The sequence below is a fragment of the Pseudophryne corroboree genome, chromosome 4 (assembly GCF_028390025.1).
Source record: "Pseudophryne corroboree isolate aPseCor3 chromosome 4, aPseCor3.hap2, whole genome shotgun sequence".
NCBI lineage: Eukaryota > Metazoa > Chordata > Amphibia > Anura > Myobatrachidae > Pseudophryne > Pseudophryne corroboree.
In genome coordinates, this window is record NC_086447.1 from 786,736,605 (window position 1) to 786,750,394 (window position 13,790).

Consider the following 13,790-nt stretch of genomic DNA (forward strand, 5'->3'; position numbering starts at 1 on the left):
TGGAATCCACCATCTCAGCTCCCTGTGTACTTTGTGGAGGCAATTGCTGCTGGTCAATGTCTCCACGGAGGAATTGATTATAATTCATTTTAATGAACATCATCTTCTCCACATTTTCTGGAAGTAACCTCGTACGCCGATTGCTGACAAGGTGAGCGGCGGCACTAAACACTCTTTCGGAGTACACACTTGTGGGAGGGCAACTTAGGTAGAATAAAGCCAGTTTGTGCAAGGGCCTCCAAATTGCCTCTTTTTCCTGACAGTATAAGTACGGACTGTCTGACGTGCCTACTTGGATGCGGTCACTCATATAATCCTCCACCATTCTTTCAATGGGGAGAGAATCATATGCAGTGCCAGTAGACGACATGTCCGTAATCGTTGGCAGGTCCTTCAGTCCGGACCAGATGTCAGCATCAGCAGTCGCTCCAGACTGCCCTGCATCACCGCCAGCGGGTGGGCTCGGAATTCTGAGCCTTTTCCTCGCACCCCCAGTTGCGGGAGAATGTGAAGGAGGAGATGTTGACAGGTCGCGTTCCTCTTGACTTGACAATTTTCTCACCAGCAGGTCTTTGAACCCCAGCAGATTTGTGTCTGTCACGATCCGGGTATCTGGACGCCATTTCTTACCCATCAGATGCCTCCTAAGGCTGGCTCAGCGCTCCAGGACCGGATCCCATCTGTTATCCTAATGTTCACATTCCTGCATCCTCTCCTGTCTCTCTGAGACGCTGTCACAGTAACGCCTTATTACATCTGGCATGGCGTCTCCCGCGGCCTCCGCCGCCGTCCCTGAGCTTCTGCATGCAGAGTGTCAGAGTGGCGATTACGTCAGCCGCGGCCTCCGCTGTGTCCGCGTGGTTGGATGTGCACTTGTCAGCCTGGCGTCTCCTGTCTCCAGTGGCCGGCGCCGCCATTACTGTTTTCATTACCACATGGATTACAAACCAAACTTCCCTCCAAGTGTCTGCATGGGCGCAGCCATCTTGGATTCTGTCAGCTGATCATTTCCTCCAATCTGTTGTCAGTATTGTTAATCTGCATAATTGCCTAGCCAATCCCTTCCTTGCTGCAGGTATAAATACACTGTGCCTGAGCAAGGAAGGCGTCAGTGCTTTGGTTGTCAAACCTAGTTCCTGTTTGTCTCTCTCCTGTGATTGTCTTCCAGGTTCCAGCTCCTGTCTCAAGACTTCCACCATAGAGACCCGCACCAGCATTCCACCTGCGGTGTAGCCTGACTCTCCAATCCATTGTGGATTCATCTGTTTCCAGCTACAACATTACCTGCTTCCAGCTCAGCTTTCAGCAGAGTACAGCTTCCCTTAAAGGGCCGGTGTCCTTTCTACACTTTACCACTCTCCACCGGTATTATTATTTCTCCGCTCTCAAGTTCTACATTTCAGTTCATATTTCATCGCTCCCAAGTTCATCTATTATTTAACTGGTTCCAGCCAGTATCCACTCCGTGCTAACAACAGTCTGGTTCCAGCCAGTATCCACAGCAGCTGTTTTACCTTCAGCAACCCAGCTTTTCCTGGAACATCAGCTGGCACAATCCTGGGTTATCTCCATTGCTACAGTCGGGCCTGGTAAGGACTTTCCATCTAGAAGATCATAAGAACTATCTCACACTACCAGTGCCCTGTGGCTCCTGCCATCCTGTAGTACCCAGGAACTGTATTTATTATTTGCTGACTTTTACGTTTTCTTTTACTGCTGCTGTGTTGCGGAGTTGTCATAATAAACATCATTGACTTTTATCCAAGTTGTCGTGGTCACGCCTTCGGGCAGTTATTATTCATGTTACTTACATGTCCAGGGGTCTGATACAACCTCCCAGGTTCCGGTACATCTCAGCCCCTACAACTGAGGCTGCCTCCCGTCAGCTCAGGCCCTCAGTTGTGACAGTGTCTGCCGGAAAGAGAGATCCAAGGTAGGTTTTAAATCTAGGATCGAGCACGGTGGCCAAAATGTAGTGCTCTGATTTCAACAGATTGACCACCCGTGAATCCTTGTTAAGCGAATTAAGGGCTCCATCCACAAGTCCCACATGCCTAGCGGAATCGCTCTGTGTTAGCTCCTCCTTCAATGTCTCCAGCTTCTTCTGCAAAAGCCTGATGAGGGGAATGACCTGACTCAGGCTGGCAGTGTCTGAACTGACTTCACGTGTGGCAAGTTCAAAGGGCAGCAGAACCTTGCACAACGTTGAAATCATTCTCCACTGCGCTTGAGACAGGTGCATTCCACCTCCTATATCGTGCTCAATTGTATAGGCTTGAATGGCCTTTTGCTGCTCCTCCAACCTCTGAAGCATATATAGGGTTGAATTCCACCTCGTTACCACTTCTTGCTTCAGATGATGGCAGGGCAGGTTCAGGCGTTTTTGGTGGTGCTCCAGTCTTCTGTACGTGGTGCCTGTACGCCGAAAGTGTCCCGCAATTCTTCTGGCCACCGACAGCATCTCTTGCACGCCCCTGTCGTTTTTAAAAAAATTCTGCACCACCAAATTCAAGGTATGTGCAAAACATGGGACGTGCTGGAATTTGCCCATATTTAATGCACACACAATATTGCTGGCGTTGTCCGATGCCACAAATCCACAGGAGAGTCCAATTGGGGTAAGCCATTCCGCGATGATCTTCCTCAGTTGCCGTAAGAGGTTTTCAGCTGTGTGCGTATTCTGGAAAGCGGTGATACAAAGTGTAGCCTGCCTAGGAAAGAGTTGGCGTTTGCGAGATGCTGCTACTGGTGCCGCCGCTGCTGTTCTTTCGGCGGGAGTCCATACATCTACCCAGTGGGCTGTCACAGTCATATAGTCCTGACCCTGCCCTGCTCCACTTGTCCACATGTCCGTGGTTAAGTGGACATTGGGTACAGCTGCATTTTTTAGGACACTGGTGACTCTTTTTCTGAGGTCTGTGTACATTTTCGGTATCGCCTGCCTAGAGAAATGGAACCTAGATGGTATTTGGTACCGGGGACACAGTACCTCCAACAAGTCTCTAGTTGCCTCTGCAGTAATGATGGATACCGGAACCACGTTTCTCACCACCCAGGATGCCAAGGCCTCAGTTATCCGCTTTGCAGCAGGATGACTGCTGTGATATTTCATCTTCCTCGCAAAGGACTGTTGGACAGTCAATGCTTGGTGGAAGTAGTAAAAGTGGTCTTACGACTTCCCCTCTGGGATGACCATCGACTCCCAGCAGCAACAGCAGCAGCGCCAGCAGCAGTAGGCGTTACACGCAAGGATGCATCGGAGGAATCCCAGGCAGGAGAGGACTCGTCAGAATTGCCAGTGACATGGCCTGCAGGACTATTGGCATTCCTGGGGAAGGAGGAAATTGACACTGAGGGAGTTGGTGGGGTGGTTTGCGTGAGCTTGGTTACAAGAGGAAGGGATTTACTGGTCAGTGGACTGCTTCCGCTGTCGCCCAAAGTTTTTGAACTTGTCACTGACTTATTATGAATGCGCTGCAGGTGACGTATAAGGGAGGATGTTCCGAGGTGGTTAACATCCTTACCCCTACTTATTACAGCTTGACAAAGGCAACACACGGCTTGACAAATGTTGTCCGCATTTCTGTTGAAATACTTCCACACCGAAGAGCTGATTTTTTTGGTATTTTCACCAGGCATGTCAATGGCCATATTCCTCCCACGGACAACAGGTGTCTCCCCGGGTGCCTGACTTAAACAAACCACCTCACCATCAGAATCCTCCTTGTCAATTTCCTCCCCAGCGCCAGCAACACCCATATCCTCCTCATCCTGGTGTACTTCAACACTGACATCTTCAATCTGACTATCAGGAACTGGACTGCGGGTGCTCCTTCCAGCACTTGCAGGGGGCGTGCAAATGGTGGAAGGCGCATGCTCTTCACGTCCAGTGTTGGGAAGGTCAGGCATCGCAACCGACACAATTGGACTCTCCTTGTGGATTTGGGATTTCGAAGAACGCACAGTTCTTTGCTGTGCTTTTGCCAGCTTGAGTCTTTTCATTTTTCTAGCGAGAGGCTGAGTGCTTCCATCCTCATGTGAAGCTGAACCACTAGCCATGAACATAGGCCAGGGCCTCAGCCGTTCCTTGCCACTCCGTGTGGTAAATGGCATATTGGCAAGTTTACGCTTCTCCTCCGACAATTTTATTTCAGGTTTTTGAGTCCTTTTTTTACTGATATTTGGTGTTTTGGATTTTACATGCTCTGTACTATGACATTGGGCATCGGCCTTGGCAGACGACGTTGCTGGCATTTCATCGTCTCGGCCATGACTAGTGGCAGCAGCTTCAGCACGAGGTGGAAGTCGATCTTGATCTTTCCCTATTTTTGGAACCTCAACATTTTTGTTCTCCATATTTTAATAGGCACAACTAAAAGGCACCTCAGGTAAACAATGGAGATGGATGGATACTAGTATACTTATGGATGACGAGCGACTGCCGACACAGAGGTAGCTACAGCCGTGGACTACCGTACTGTGTCTGCTGCTAATATAGACTGGATGATAATGAGATAAAATTAATATATATATATATATATATCACACTAGTACTGCAGCCGGACAGGTATATATTATGTAATGACGGACCTGCTGGACACTGTCTGTCAGCACTGCAGACTCCTAAAGTAAGCTACTAGTATCAAGAAGATAGAAAAAAAAAAAAACACAGGTAGGTGGTATACAATTATGGATGGACTGCCGAGTGCCGACACAGAGGTAGCTACAGCCGTGGACTACCGTACTGTGTCTGCTGCTAATATAGACTGGATGATAATGAGATAAAATTAAAATATATATATATCACACTAGTACTGCAGCCGGACAGGTATATATTATGTAATGACGGACCTGCTGGACACTTTCTGTCAGACTCAGCACTGCAGACTCCTAAAGTAAGCTACTAGTATCAAGAAGATAGAAAAAAAAAAACCTCGGGTAGGTGGTATACAATTATGGATGGACGAGCGACTGCCGACACAGAGGTAGCTACAGCCGTGGACTACCGTACTGTGTCTGCTGCTAATATAGACTGGATGATAATGAGATAAAATTAAAATATATATATATCACACTAGTACTGCAGCCGGACAGGTATATATTATGTAATGACGGACCTGCTGGACACTGTCTGCAGAATGCGTTTATAAAAACACCACACGACGAGTGTTTAACTTTTTCAGGCAGACAATCACAATATACTGGTGGTCAGCAGACAATCACAATACTGGTGGTCAGTGGTCACTGGTCAGTCACACTGGCAGTGGCACTCTGGCAGCAAAAGTGTGCACTGTACTTAAAATATGTACTCCTGCTATAACTGCTCCCCAGTCTCCCCCACAATTAAGCTGTGTGAGCAGTGAGCACTCAGCACAGTCAGATAATGATATACAGTATTACATATGATGCAGCACACTGGGCTGAGCACAGATATGGTATGTGACTGTGTCACACTGTGTATCGTTTTTTTTCAGGCAGAGAACGGATTAATTAAACTGGTGGTCACTGGTCACACTATCAGCAGCAAGTAGTACTCCTCCTAATAATATGCTCACCAAAATTTGTGTCTCTCTCTAGTACTCTAGTCTAAACGGAGAGGACGCCAGCCACGTCCTCTCCCTATCAATCTCAATGCACGTGTGAAAATGGCGGCGACACGCGGCTCCTTATATAGAATCCGAGTCTCGCGATAGAATCCGAGCCTCGCGAGAATCCGACAGCGGGATGATGACGTTCGGGCGCGCTCGGGTTAACCGAGCAAGGCGGGAAGATCCGAGTCGCTTGGCCCCGTGTAAAAAAACCTGAAGTTCGGGCGGGTTCGGATTCCGAGGAACCGAACCCGCTCATCACTAATTTGAATACAAAACAAACGGTGACTATTCATTCCCTGAATTTAAATAAACATGTTGTCACCACCCATTTGCATTTTCTTCATCCGTGGGGTCCTCCTTAGGGTGACTGTTCTTCTGCCACAGGCTCCCACAGAAGAAGTTGTGAGAGGTCTCAAAGACGCAAGCGTCGTCTGGAGAAAGCAGGTACAATTTCACTCCCACACAGGGGTTCTATTTAGAGATGAGCGGGTTCGGTTCCTCTGAATCCGAACCCGCCCGAACTTCAGGTTTTTTACACGGGTCCGAGCAGGCTCGGATCTTCCCGCCTTGCTCGGCTAACCCGAGCGCGCCCGAACGTCATCATCACGCTGTCGGATTCTCGCGAGGCTCGGATTCTATCGCGAGACTCGGATTCTATATAAGGAGCCGCGCGTCGCCGCCATTTTCACATGTGCATTGAGAGTCATAGGGAGAGGACGTGGCTGGCGTCCTCTCCGTTTAGAGAAGAGAGAGATACAGTATTTTCGGGGAGCATTATTAGGAGGAGTACTACTGTATACTACTATACTACTTGCTGAAGTGATATTTATAGATTAGATAGTGTGACTGTAAGTGTATTATCTGACTTGTGGGGGAGACACTGACAGTGGGGAGCAGTTAGAGTCTGAGAGCAGGACTCAGGAGTACATATAACGTACAGTGCACACTTTTGCTGCCAGAGTCAGTGCCACACTGCCATTGTTGTGACCACACTGACCACCAGTATAATAATATATTTTGTGATTGTCTGCTTAGGCCTCGGAGTACTAGTTGCAAGTTGCAACGTGACCTGTCCTGAAGTGACCACCAGTTTAATAATCAATCACCACCAGTTTAATATATATATATATATATATATATATATATAATTGTATATAATATATATATATATAATATTGTATACCACCTACCCGTGGTTTTTTTTTTTCATTCTTCTTTATACATACTACTATAGTAGCTTACTGTAGCAGTCTGCGGTGCTGTGCTGACCTGACAGTGTCCAGCAGGTCCGTCATCAGTCATTACATAATAAATATATATAGTACCTGTCCGGCTGCAGTACTAGTGATATTATATTGATTTCATCTCATTATCAATAATTTATCATCCAGTCTAGACTCTATATTAGCAGCAGACACAGTACGTTAGTCCACGGCTGTAGCTACCTCTGTGTCGGCACTCGGCAGTCCATCCATAATTGTATACCACCTACCCGTGGTTTTTTTTTTTTCTTTCTTCTTTGTACATACTACTATAGAGTATAGTAGCTTACTGTAGCACTCTGCGGTGCTGCTGAGCTGACAGTGTCCAGCAGGTCCGTCATCAGTCATCATTACCTAATAAATATATTATCTACCTGTCCGGCTGCAGTACTAGTGATATTATATATACATACATATATATATTGATTTCATCTCATTATCAATCATCCAGTCTATATTAGCAGCAGACACAGTACGTTAGTCCACGGCTGTAGCTACCTCTGTGTCGGCACTCGGCAGTCCATCCATAATTGTATACCACCTACCCGTGGTTTTTTTTTTTTTTTCTTCTTTGTACATACTACTATAGTATAGTAGCTTACTGTAGCAGTCTGCGGTGCTGCTGAGCTGACAGTGTCCAGCAGGTCCGTCATCAGTCATCATTACCTAATAAATATATTATCTACCTGTCCGGCTGCAGTACTAGTGATATTATATATACATACATATATATATTGATTTCATCTCATTATCAATCATCCAGTCTATATTAGAAGCAGACACAGTACGTTAGTCCACGGCTGTAGCTACCTCTGTGTCGGCACTCAGCAGTCCATCCATAATTGTATACCACCTACCCGTGGTTTTTTTTTTTTCTTTCTTCTTTGTACATACTACTATAGTATAGTAGCTTACTGTAGCAGTCTGCGGTGCTGCTGAGCTGACAGTGTCCAGCAGGTCCGTCATCAGTCATCATTACCTAATAAATATATTATCTACCTGTCCGGCTGCAGTACTAGTGATATTATATATACATACATATATATATTGATTTCATCTCATTATCAATCATCCAGTCTATATTAGCAGCAGACACAGTACGTTAGTCCACGGCTGTAGCTACCTCTGTGTCGGCACTCGGCAGTCCATCCATAATTGTATACCACCTACCCGTGTTTTTTTTTTTTCTTTCTTCTTTGTACATACTACTATAGTATAGTAGCTTACTGTAGCAGTCTGCGGTGCTGCTGAGCTGACAGTGTCCAGCAGGTCCGTCATCAGTCATCATTACCTAATAAATATATTATCTACCTGTCTCGCTGCAGTACTAGTGATATTATATATACATGCATATATATATTGATTTCATCTCATTATCAATCATCCAGTCTATATTAGCAGCAGACACAGTACGTTAGTCCACGGCTGTAGCTACCTCTGTGTCGGCACTCGGCAGTCCATCCATAATTGTATACCACCTACCTGTGGTTTTTTTTTTCTTTCTTCTTTGTACATACTACTATAGTATAGTAGCTTACTGTAGCAGTCTGCGGTGCTGCTGAGCTGACAGTGTCCAGCAGGTCCGTCATCATTACCTAATAAATATATTATCTACCTGTCCGGCTGCAGTACTAGTGATATTATATATACATACATATATATATTGATTTCATCTCATTATCAATCATCCAGTCTATATTAGCAGCAGACACAGTACGTTAGTCCACGGCTGTAGCTACCACTGTGTCGGCACTCGACAGTCCATCCATAATTGTATACCACCTACCCGTGGTTTTTTTTTTTCTTTCTTCTTTGTACATACTACTATAGTATAGTAGCTTACTGTAGCAGTCTGCGGTGCTGCTGAGCTGACAGTGTCCAGCAGGTCCGTCATCAGTCATCATTACCTAATAAATATATTATCTACCTGTCCGGCTGCAGTACTAGTGATATTATATATACATACATATATATATTGATTTCATCTCATTATCAATCATCCAGTCTATATTAGCAGCAGACACAGTACGTTAGTCCACGGCTGTAGCTACCTCTGTGTCGGCACTCGGCAGTCCATCCATAAGTATACTAGTATCCATCCATCTCCATTGTTTACCTGAGGTGCCTTTTAGTTGTGCCTATTAAAATATGGAGAACAAAAATGTTGAGGTTCCAAAATTAGGGAAAGATCAAGATCCACTTCCACCTCGTGCTGAAGCTGCTGCCACTAGTCATGGCCGAGACGATGAAATGCCAGCAACGTCGTCTGCCAAGGCCGATGCCCAATGTCATAGTACAGAGCATGTCAAATCCAAAACACCAAATATCAGTAAAAAAAGGACTCCAAAACCTAAAATAAAATTGTCGGAGGAGAAGCGTAAACTTGCCAATATGCCATTTACCACACGGAGTGGCAAGGAACGGCTGAGGCCCTGGCCTATGTTCATGGCTAGTGGTTCAGCTTCACATGAGGATGGAAGCACTCAGCCTCTCGCTAGAAAACTGAAAAGACTCAAGCTGGCAAAAGCACCGCAAAGAACTGTGCGTTCTTCGAAATCCCAAATCCACAAGGAGAGTCCAATTGTGTCGGTTGCGATGCCTGACCTTCCCAACACTGGACGTGAAGAGCATGCGCCTTCCACCATTTGCACGCCCCCTGCAAGTGCTGGAAGGAGCACCCGCAGTCCAGTTCCTGATAGTCAGATTGAAGATGTCAGTGTTGAAGTACACCAGGATGAGGAGGATATGGGTGTTGCTGGCGCTGGGGAGGAAATTGACCAGGAGGATTCTGATGGTGAGGTGGTTTGTTTAAGTCAGGCACCCGGGGAGACACCTGTTGTCCGTGGGAGGAATATGGCCGTTGACATGCCTGGTGAAAATACCCAAAAAATCAGCTCTTCAGTGTGGAGGTATTTCAACAGAAAAGCGGACAACAGGTGTCAAGCCGTGTGTTGCCTTTGTCAAGCTGTAATAAGTAGGGGTAAGGACGTTAACCACCTCGGAACATCCTCCCTTATACGTCACCTGCAGCGCATTCATAATAAGTCAGTGACAAGTTCAAAAACTTTGGGCGACAGCGGAAGCAGTCCACTGACCAGTAAATCCCTTCCTCTTGTAACCAAGCTCACGCAAACCACCCCACCAACTCCCTCAGTGTCAATTTCCTCCTTCCCCAGGAATGCCAATAGTCCTGCAGGCCATGTCACTGGCAATTCTGACGAGTCCTCTCCTGCCTGGGATTCCTCCGATGCATCCTTGCGTGTAACGCCTACTGCTGCTGGCGCTGCTGTTGTTGCTGCTAGGAGTCGATGGTCATCCCAGAGGGGAAGTCGTAAGCCCACTTGTATTACTTCCAGTAAGCAATTGACTGTCCAACAGTCCTTTGCGAGGAAGATGAAATATCACAGCAGTCATCCTGCTGCAAAGCGGATAACTGAGGCCTTGACAACTATGTTGGTGTTAGACGTGCGTCCGGTATCCGCCGTTAGTTCACAGGGAACTAGACAATTTATTGAGGCAGTGTGCCCCCGTTACCAAATACCATCTAGGTTCCACTTCTCTAGGCAGGCGATACCGAGAATGTACACAGACGTCAGAAAAAGACTCACCAGTGTCCTAAGAAATGCAGTTGTACCCAATGTCCACTTAACCACGGACATGTGGACAAGTGGAGCAGGGCAGGGTCAGGACTATATGACTGTGACAGCCCACTGGGTAGATGTATGGACTCCCGCCGCAAGAACAGCAGCGGCGGCACCAGTAGCAGCATCTCGCAAACGCCAACTCTTTCCTAGGCAGGCTACGCTTTGTATCACCGCTTTCCAGAATACGCACACAGCTGAAAACCTCTTACGGCAACTGAGGAAGATCATCGCGGAATGGCTTACCCCAATTGGACTCTCCTGTGGATTTGTGGCATCGGACAACGCCAGCAATATTGTGTGTGCATTAAATATGGGCAAATTCCAGCACGTCCCATGTTTTGCACATACCTTGAATTTGGTGGTGCAGAATTTTTTAAAAAACGAGAGGGGCGTGCAAGAGATGCTGTCGGTGGCCAGAAGAATTGCGGGACACTTTCGGCGTACAGGCACCACGTACAGAAGACTGGAGCACCACCAAAAACTACTGAACCTGCCCTGCCATCATCTGAAGCAAGAAGTGGTAACGAGGTGGAATTCAACCCTCTATATGCTTCAGAGGTTGGAGGAGCAGCAAAAGGCCATTCAAGCCTATACAATTGAGCACGATATAGGAGGTGGAATGCACCTGTCTCAAGTGCAGTGGAGAATGATTTCAACGTTGTGCAAGGTTCTGATGCCCTTTGAACTTGCCACACGTGAAGTCAGTTCAGACACTGCCAGCCTGAGTCAGGTCATTCCCCTCATCAGGCTTTTGCAGAAGAAGCTGGAGACATTGAAGGAGGAGCTAACACGGAGCGATTCCGCTAGGCATGTGGGACTTGTGGATGGAGCCCTTAATTCGCTTAACAAGGATTCACGGGTGGTCAATCTGTTGAAATCAGAGCACTACATTTTGGCCACCGTGCTCGATCCTAGATTTAAAGCCTACCTTGGATCTCTCTTTCCGGCAGACACAAGTCTGCTGGGGTTGAAAGACCTGCTGGTGAGAAAATTGTCAAGTCAAGCGGAACGCGACCTGTCAACATCTCCTTCACATTCTCCCGCAACTGGGGGTGCGAGGAAAAGGCTCAGAATTCCGAGCCCACCCGCTGGCGGTGATGCAGGGCAGTCTGGAGCGACTGCTGATGCTGACATCTGGTCCGGACTGAAGGACCTGACAACGATTACGGACATGTCGTCTACTGTCACTGCATATGATTCTCTCACCATTGAAAGAATGGTGGAGGATTATATGAGTGACCGCATCCAAGTAGGCACGTCACACAGTCCGTACTTATACTGGCAGGAAAAAGAGGCAATTTGGAGGCCCTTGCACAAACTGGCTTTATTCTACCTAAGTTGCCCTCCCACAAGTGTGTACTCCGAAAGAGTGTTTAGTGCCGCCGCTCACCTTGTCAGCAATCGGCGTACGAGGTTACATCCAGAAAATGTGGAGAAGATGATGTTCATTAAAATGAATTATAATCAATTCCTCCGTGGAGACATTGACCAGCAGCAATTGCCTCCACAAAGTACACAGGGAGCTGAGATGGTGGATTCCAGTGGGGACGAATTGATAATCTGTGAGGAGGGGGATGTACACGGTGATATATCGGAGGATGATGATGAGGTGGACATCTTGCCTCTGTAGAGCCAGTTTGTGCAAGGAGAGATTAATTGCTTCTTTTTTGGTGGGGGTCCAAACCAACCCGTCATTTCAGTCAAAGTCGTGTGGCAGACCCTGTCACTGAAATGATGGGTTGGTTAAAGTGTGCATGTCCTGTTTATACAACATAAGGGTGGGTGGGAGGGCCCAAGGACAATTCCATCTTGCACCTCTTTTTTCTTTAATTTTTCTTTGTGTCATGTGCTGTTTGGGGAGGGTTTTTTGGAAGGGACATCCTGCGTGACACTGCAGTGCCACTCCTAGATGGGCCCGGTGTTTGTGTCGGCCACTAGGGTCGCTTATCTTACTCACACAGCTACCTCATTGCGCCTCTTTTTTTCTTTGCGTCATGTGCTGTTTGGGGAGGGTTTTTTGGAAGGGACATCCTGCGTGACACTGCAGTGACACTCCTAGATGGGCCCGGTGTTTGTGTCGGCCACAAGGGTCGCTTATCTTACTCACACAGCTACCTCATTGCGCCTCTTTTTTTCTTTGCGTCATGTGCTGTTTGGGGAGGGTATTTTGGAAGGGACATCCTGCGTGACACTGCAGTGACACTCCTAGATGGGCCCGGTGTTTGTGTCGGCCACTAGGGTCGCTTATCTTACTCACACAGCTACCTCATTGCGCCTCTTTTTTCTTTGCGTCATGTGCTGTTTGGGGAGGGTTTTTTGGAAGGGACATCCTGCGTGACACTGCAGTGACACTCCAAGATGGGCCCGGTGTTTGTGTCGGCCACTAGGGTCGCTTATCTTACTCACACAGCTACCTCATTGCGCCCATTTATTTCTTTGCGTCATGTGCTGTTTGGGGAGGGTTTTTTGGAAGGGACATCCTGCGTGACACTGCAGTGACACTCCTAGATGGGCCCGGTGTTTGTGTCGGCCACTAGGGTCGCTTATCTTACTCACACAGCTACCTCATTGCGCCTCTTTTTTTCTTTGCGTCATGTGCTGTTTGGGGAGGGTTTTTTGGAAGGGACATCCTGCGTGACACTGCAGTGACACTCCTAGATGGGCCCGGTGTTTGTGTCGGCCACTAGGGTTGCTTATCTTACTCACACAGATACCTCATTGCGCCTCTTTTTTCTTTGCGTCATGTGCTGTTTGGGGAGGGTTTTTTGGAAGGGACATCCTGCGTGACACTGCAGTGACACTCCAAGATGGGCCCGGTGTTTGTGTCGGCCACTAGGGTCGCTTATCTTACTCACACAGCTACCTCATTGCGCCCATTTATTTCTTTGCGTCATGTGCTGTTTGGGGAGGGTTTTTTGGAAGGGACATCCTGCGTGACACTGCAGTGACACTCCTAGATGGGCCCGGTGTTTGTGTCGGCCACTAGGGTCGCTTATCTTACTCACACAGCTACCTCATTGCGCCTCTTTTTTTCTTTGCGTCATGTGCTGTTTGGGGAGGGTTTTTTGGAAGGGACATCCTGCGTGACACTGCAGTGACACTCCTAGATGGGCCCGGTGTTTGTGTCGGCCACTAGGGTCGCTTATCTTACTCACACAGCTACCTCATTGCGCCTCTTTTTTTCTTTGCGTCATGTGCTGTTTGGGGAGGGTTTTTTGGAAGGGACATCCTGCGTGACACTGCAGTGACACTCCTAGATGGGCCCGGTGTTTGTGTCGGCCACTAGGGTCGCT